The sequence below is a fragment of the Aythya fuligula genome, chromosome 3, assembly GCF_009819795.1.
Source record: "Aythya fuligula isolate bAytFul2 chromosome 3, bAytFul2.pri, whole genome shotgun sequence".
NCBI lineage: Eukaryota > Metazoa > Chordata > Aves > Anseriformes > Anatidae > Aythya > Aythya fuligula.
This window is the reverse complement of record NC_045561.1, coordinates 61,397,255-61,404,697: the sequence shown is the minus strand read 5'-3', so window position 1 is coordinate 61,404,697 and position 7,443 is coordinate 61,397,255.

The window sequence follows — 7,443 nt, the reverse complement described above, 5'->3', positions numbered from 1 at the left end:
TACCATGTTTCTTTCCATTGACTTATGAGTCAAACATCCATTTAGGGTCGAAATTGTGTTCTCTCTGGACAGGACCTACTTCGATACCAGCAAGACTGTTGGCTGTTGAGGATCCATAGGGCTGGTTACAGAGTGCAGGTGGTATGTTTGAGTGAGTGGATAAAACAGAACAATGAATTCATAGCCCATGAACTCACAGCAGATGGCTCCCAGGGTATGTGCATAATGAAAACAGGGAGGTTTAGGCATGTGTTTCCATATAAGCTAAGTGCAGCACGTGATACGTAGCACCTCACCTCTAAAATGAGAAGGAAAACTTGTGAGGAGCATGAACAGTCGCTGCATGGGAATGAGCATCATCTCTGGGACCATCATTTTCTTCAGAAGTAGAAAACATTGTTGAGAGAAGCACAGGTAACTATTAAAGATTTTCCTCACCCCTGTGAGGAAAGCGCAGCCCACGGAGAAAAAGTATATCCCGACATGCCTCTCCAAATCAACACATTGCCCTTCTGATTAGGGATTTTGGATCAAGTGGGAGAGATGCCTGTCAGAACTTCTTTCCACAGAAATATAGACATGTCAGAGACTGAAGTGGCAAGGATAATACTGTGGGATTCAGTGAAACCCTATCTGGCCTCTGGCTACAAGGTCAATGTAAGTCCTTTGAAGCTATTGGAAAGCATTGTAACCAACTACAGAGCTTGGCATTTCATTTTCCATCCAGTGATATCTGCCCTTCCTTTGCTAACAGCACTGATAACAAAACCCAAATGTTTCTACACAATAGCAGCAAGACAATGATGGACTAATTTGCATGCCTCTTATTTTTAAAAAAACACCATGGCTTTTTGGCTGTGGAGGAGATTATATTCATCAAAGCATTTGGTTGCCAAGCTGAAATTCAGCAGGATGGGCAAAGCCTGAAGTATGAAGATCTGGGACTGAAGTTAGAAAGCAATTCAATGATAAGATTCAATTACACATCAGACTAGGGTTGGACCAGGAAGATTCATCTAAATCACATTAATACAGGAGAAACAAACAAACAAATAATAAAACTGTAACTGTTCATTGGTGTGTGAATTTTCCTGCTTACTGTCGCCGTAGATCTTACATCTTAAATCTGAAGAGATGTAGAAGTGGGCTGGGAATTGTCAACTCTAGGCTGTCAACAACACCCAGAATTTTCCTTGTGCCTCAAATATTGCTGCCTAAGTCACACCGATGGTCACACTGATTTACTGGAAACAAAATTGATCAGAGTAATTAAATTAAGAACGGTGTACCCTTTTCATCAGCCATGTTAATAACTGTCATTTACGGAGTCCTGTGTGGTCATGAAAGCAAGAAAACACAGCCCTGAAGTCACTACAGAGAAGGGAAGCAATGGAGAGGACAGTGTCTGAGAGGAAGCCTTGTCCTCTCCTCCAGCCTGACATTTCTCTCTTGGAGCCATCAGCATTTACCACACCCTGCTGGACAGTTCTGTCATCAACAAGTGGGGATAACCACATTGAAGAGGCAAAAACTATTAAAAAAAAGAGAGCCTAGGCAACTTTTGAGATGTTAAAGCAGGATGTGTCCCAGCACTGTGATGGGGCAGGGGAGCAGGGCAGGCAGGGGCCTTTGCTGGGGCCATGCGCTGCAGGAGACCGGCAGGCCTGCACCACCAGGTCCAGTGCTGCCATTCAACTTCCCGGTGCCTCGGCTTCTCCATCTGGAAGATGGGGGGCAATGACATTTACCTACCTCAGGAGGGGCTGAAAGGCTTAGCTAGCATGTGTGTGGAGCACAGTAATGGTTCCTGAACCTTCCCGTTATTGTACACGCCTGTGTACGTGACTGACAGATTGGTGTGTGGTGAAACATCCACATCTGTTTCTACCAGACACAATTATACAGCCTACAACATCATCAAGAGGAGTATTTTTCCATTAAAGGAAAAAAAAATCTCTATTGTGGGCACTGCTTATAATTATTACTCATTAAAACAACAGATTAAAAATACAGTTGTGAATAAAACCAAGACATTTGCTTCAGGCAGCTTATGAAATGTGTTTTTCTGCTTATTAGGAGGAATATGGCTAGGCACGAAGCTAGAGCAAATATTAAAGTATGATATTGAGAATGTATTTCACTTTTCATCTCTCCCGGTTTCCAAGAGACTTCACGGGCAGTAACGTACAATCACAAGATCCATCCAACCAATATTTTGAAAAATAGTGCCTGAAGCCAGGCTCTGACCACTGTTGGATGGATGCAACCCAGTTCTGTGATGCACTGAGCATCTGGACAATTAACCTACTGAAGGACAGGATTTTCAGAAGTGTACAAGGGATTTGGGCAAATAAAGCCCATGAGTACACCATCTCTGAGTAACCTGGTCCAACCACGAAGAGACAAAATGTTGGCTCCAATCATTCTGTGTCTGCCTGCATTATATTCTTACTACTGTCTAATCAGATAATGTCTTTGAATAAAAAACAACAACTATATATATACACACATATATAAGTACACATATGTATAATGTATATACGGGTAGCATATAACAAAGGAAGACACTGGGATGTGTACCTATGTCAAATAGTGTACATATGTGAAATTTTAACATATAGTATGTAAATAAACATTTATTATGCCCAAGAAAAGTTACAGATTATGCTGATTTGAAGAAAGTCTTTTATTGACAGCCAAGGGCCATGAAATGAGGCATTCGCAAGTTATTCCATAAATAAAAGTTATGGGTTCTCTCACATTTTCCTTCTGAAAAAGGACATGTTGAGAAAGCTTGTGAGGTATGCTGGTGCTAAACCTGTTGTACAAGGGGTACAAACCACTGTGCTGATCACTGTAATCAAACCTGTTAATAAAACAGAAAATGGAAAGGATGGAAATGAGTCCGTTTCATGGTGTGAACCTTAAAGTGTGATTTAAATTCTGTTTGGAGATCTGCTAGCTACAAGTTAATGCCCAGTGGTAGAGGATTTGAATAAACACCTCATTTGTAATTGATTTTAAATAAAAAGCATTTCAAAAGGTGGAAGAAATTCAGTGGAAGCATTCAAGTACTTTGAAATACGCAAAGCTCCTTGGAAAAACTGAGCCATTAATTACAGCTATAAGCTACAGAGACCTTTTGTGAAAACTGCAGCCCACAGCTGAAGAAATGTTAATAATTACTTTAAATTTCAGGGCACGTTTTTCAGGGCAGGTAGATTTCTCAATCTCCATTTGACTATAAATGAGAGCTTTACATATAATTCATCCTTTGTGTCTTGAAAAGATTCTCTCCACACTTAGTAATGGAAAATAAAACTGCCTGTAGTTCCCAGCTGCCCAATCTTTGCTATTATCCCTAACGCAGACAATACAAATGAAAAGAAATGTGCACGGGCTAAACTGATACCAGGACCACTGAATAATGGCTATTGTCTGTCAAATTTCCACATTGAAAGGATTAGAGTAAAGCATGGTCTAACTAAGTGAGATGCTGCCCTCCTGAAATTTAAAGAACTGCAAAATGCATTTACAAACAGCAAGACTTTAGCACTATAAAAATTAAAATGTAATCCAGTATCACAGTAAGCTGATTAATTCCTTTACAAAAAAAAGACATTTGAAATAACGCATTGGGGTCATTATTCTCCTGGTTAGAGGAATTACTGTTTCAGATGAAGTGAGAACAGTGGGGAGAGACACCAGACATGAGCAGGATGAGATGCTGCTCATTGTGTCCAGCTCTTGTGGCCATATGGGGTGACCACAGGCGAGGAGGGGAGGACCCAGCTTTCCCAAGGGAGCTGGTGCCATCACATGTGGCATGCTTTGATTTGGGCTAGAAGAAGCCATCCTCTGCTGTGTGGGACAAGTCCTTCTTCTGGCTCCCTTTGCTCAGGCTCTACTCTACAAGCCAAGCAAGGCCCTAGACAGTAAATGCCCTCAATAACTTCCCACGGCCCTCAGCAGAAAAGCTCCCGTCTCTTGGTTCCCAGGAGATGCTCAGCCACAGCTGTCCATACAATGTTCTCCAAATGAACCATGCCTTATGCCACCAGCTTTTGATGCTAACCTTCATTGCCTCTATAGAAGAAGACTTCACCTGCTCATGTATATCAGCTGTGGGGTCACAAGTAGCGAGCAGCACAGCTGGAAGCCCTGCTGTGCTATGCTGGGATAGCTGCTGTGGACACGATGTGGTGGGGCCCAGCCAGTGACTGATTTCCAAGCAGATTTGATGGCCTACAATTGCCTGTGTACGGCTGGCAGCAGCAGAACCCAGCCCTGAAGTGGCGGGATCCCCACAAGCCATGGGGCAGTGGAGTGGGGTGGTGGCATGTGGTGATGTAGCTGTTTTGGCAAAAGGTTTGGATTCGGTTCCAGCCACCTGTGTCATTAGCTGGTCCTTAGCCAGCCTTTCACGGAGCACTCGTATGACATTGATGTGCCATGAAGGGTATTCCCCATGCCTGCCTTTGGAGACCCCCTAACCAGTACACCTACGTGTTGCCTGTTCCTCAGAGCAAATAGAAAGCCCTTAGAAGATGACTAGAAGATTGATTTCTGCCTTTTACTAAACATACATGACTCGTCTTAGCCAGCTGTCCAAATGGGATTGCTCCCACAAGACTTTCGGGGTGCTCTGAATGTTGATATGTGCCCTTGCAACCAAAGAAATTAGCTTAGGAAATGTGCCTGGGAACCCAATCCGTGGAAAATGCATATAAATGATGTGGAAAAAAAAAATAAAGATTTTACTGCTCTACTTGTCACACAGATTTATAGAAGAAAATTGTGTGTTTAGCTTAGAGGGAATTCAGAGAGGGAAATGAAAGAACAAGTTAATTGTAACGACAGTTTGAATTACTTGAACAAATATATTTTGGGAAATGGGACAGAACTCTACCCTCCTGGCTCTTTCCATTTTATCTGGATTTTTATTACGGTCCAAATTCATTTCAACCATAAAATTTTAAACCTCTCTTATATAGGTGCATAATAAACACATATTAAAGGTAGAGCTGGGAGGAGACCTTCAATGCCTCAAGCTGACTGTAATCACAATGGCCTCCAAGTAAATATGTGCATTTTTGTCATCTACAGTTTCAGCTATGTTGTTCCACAAAATAGGAAAGGCAGAATTAATCAGCCCAGAGGTGGGGAGACAAGACACTTTCCAAGGAGCTGGACAAGAGAAAGACCACATCACTGCAGCAAGAAGTGGCCTTGGCACCTCACGCACGTTGCTGGGTGCTCGATGTGGTGCTGAGGAAGACTTTGTAAGACTATGTGGGGAGGGAAGCTCTGCTCAAGCTGGGTCTGGAGACTGTAAGCAGCTCAGATGGTCACCCCCAGCTGTGAGCATGAAATGGCTGCAAACTGCCACCCCGGGGGTGGTAACAAAGAACATTTCCTCAACCCATGGTCCCACACGCTGTGCCCCTGCGGGCCCCCTTTCTTTGTGGGATTGGTGTTGCCAGATGGCTCCGATCTGCCCCAAGGATGGAGGGTGGGAAGAAAGGTTTCTCTTCCTCACAGGGCAGGGTGGGAGGCTCTGTCTTTGTGTTTTGTCCATGAAGGAGATCAGCGAGTGTCTGCAGATGTGATGGGTGTTTGCAGGATTTTGCTGCCAGATTCCTGGCACATCAGAGCTCCCTTTCCTCGTGCTGATGGCCCTGGGAGGAGGAGGAGGAGCCCTTGCTTCACAAGGCTGGCTGGTTTGGAGAAGGGCAGGTGTACGGCACAGAAAGCAAGGACAGGATCGAAATGGGAGGCCCTGCTGATTACGTGGGGACAAATGGTCTGCCCCAGGCTCTCAGGCACTCTGTGCCCTAAATGACCAAGGAAGTGAAAACTGTAACTCAATTAGGAACTGAGCTGTTAGTTGGAAATGGCACTTGCCGAGCCTCCCGGAGCCCACCCCAGCATTCATACAGCATGAGGCTGGGGCACAAGCTCAGTGTGTGTCCATTCAGACACGCCTGGTGCCTGGCATGATGCTGCCCAGGGCTGATGCTGCCCCTGGCTTGCCCTTCCCCAAGCTCAGCCTCCCACAGAAGGGCTCTCCCACCTCCTGCCCACCCTCGTACAGGCACAGCCTTGCAGGGCTTAGCTGAACATGGCTTTCTTATTAAAAAAAAAAAAAAAAAAAAAAAAAAATCATGGCTGTAATGTTTCTGCTTTCTCTCCTTTAGTCCTCTGGGAGCTGACATAAACACTACAGCGTGTCAATATTCTTCCCAAGTCACAGCTGGTGACGAAAGTCATCCATCAAAATGTGTGACTAACAGCTCCAGTGCTCTGCCAGAGGAAGAGATCACCGAGGCTGCTTTTCAAGTACAAACCCCACCCGCAAGGCTACGTGTACTTCCTTATCACATCCATCTATTCAACCAGTTGGTTTAAGCAGGCTAATTGGTAGGAGGTAAAACGACTTTGTACAAACAAACAAACAAAATATTATGTCTGAGGCACTTGAAGTCCAGAATTTCATGCCTGAGCCTCTCAAGTGTGTGGATGCTGCAGTACAGCCCGGTGTTGACACAGCTTTATGTGCCACCCTCTCTCCACATGTTTCAGAGGGCCAATTCAGGCTTATAGATCTTGGTTGTCTAGTCATGCTTGGCACTGGGGTGTCTGAACTGCCTTTTGTGCCAGCTCCCATCTCCCTCCCTGAGCCTGGACGTGCCCAAACACCACAAGCACTTTGCCCATGCCCTCCCCTCTTCCTGCTTTCAGGTAACCAGCTCAGCGGGGAGGACTTCACACTTTGCTGCCAAGCAGCCTGCCCTCCAGCCATCTTCTGCTGTCTGCCATGCCCCTTGTTTCTGCCCAACATGAATTTGATTATTTATTTATTTATTTATTTATTTATTTATTTATTTATTTTTCGGTGTATGGGTTTTTAAACTATTTCATTAAGCGCTTTGTTACGCTGCATGGAGGTGATCACTCATCCGTGAGCAGCATCCCTCGTCTCTCCCGTAACACCTGCTAACCTCTCCTGGCAGCCCAGAAGTGACGAGTTGCTGAACATTTACAAAATCACTACAGGGGAGACCAAATCCTTCTCCTGACTTGAATAAGCTCTCACACAGAAGTGCCTCGTCCCGCAGCCAGGCAGCACAGTGGAGTGCAGAGGGCTGGGCCCTGCCCTCACCCCCTACAGCACTGCTTGCGTGGGCAGGCAGGCTGCAAGCTGGGCCTCTGAACGCCTGGGATATGTATAAGTGCATTTTCATATTACATCTAACGTAATAAGTCAGCTAAATGCCCCTAGTCCAGGGAGGGTGGCATGTTAATAAACCCTCGTTACCAACAGTTGACAGTTGGTTAGCACAGATTAATCCTTAATGAAGAAAAAACCTCTTTATGTAATGTAACGCTTCTGGCCGTGGATCAGGGGTTGCAATCATCCACCCACACCTGACCTCTAAATCC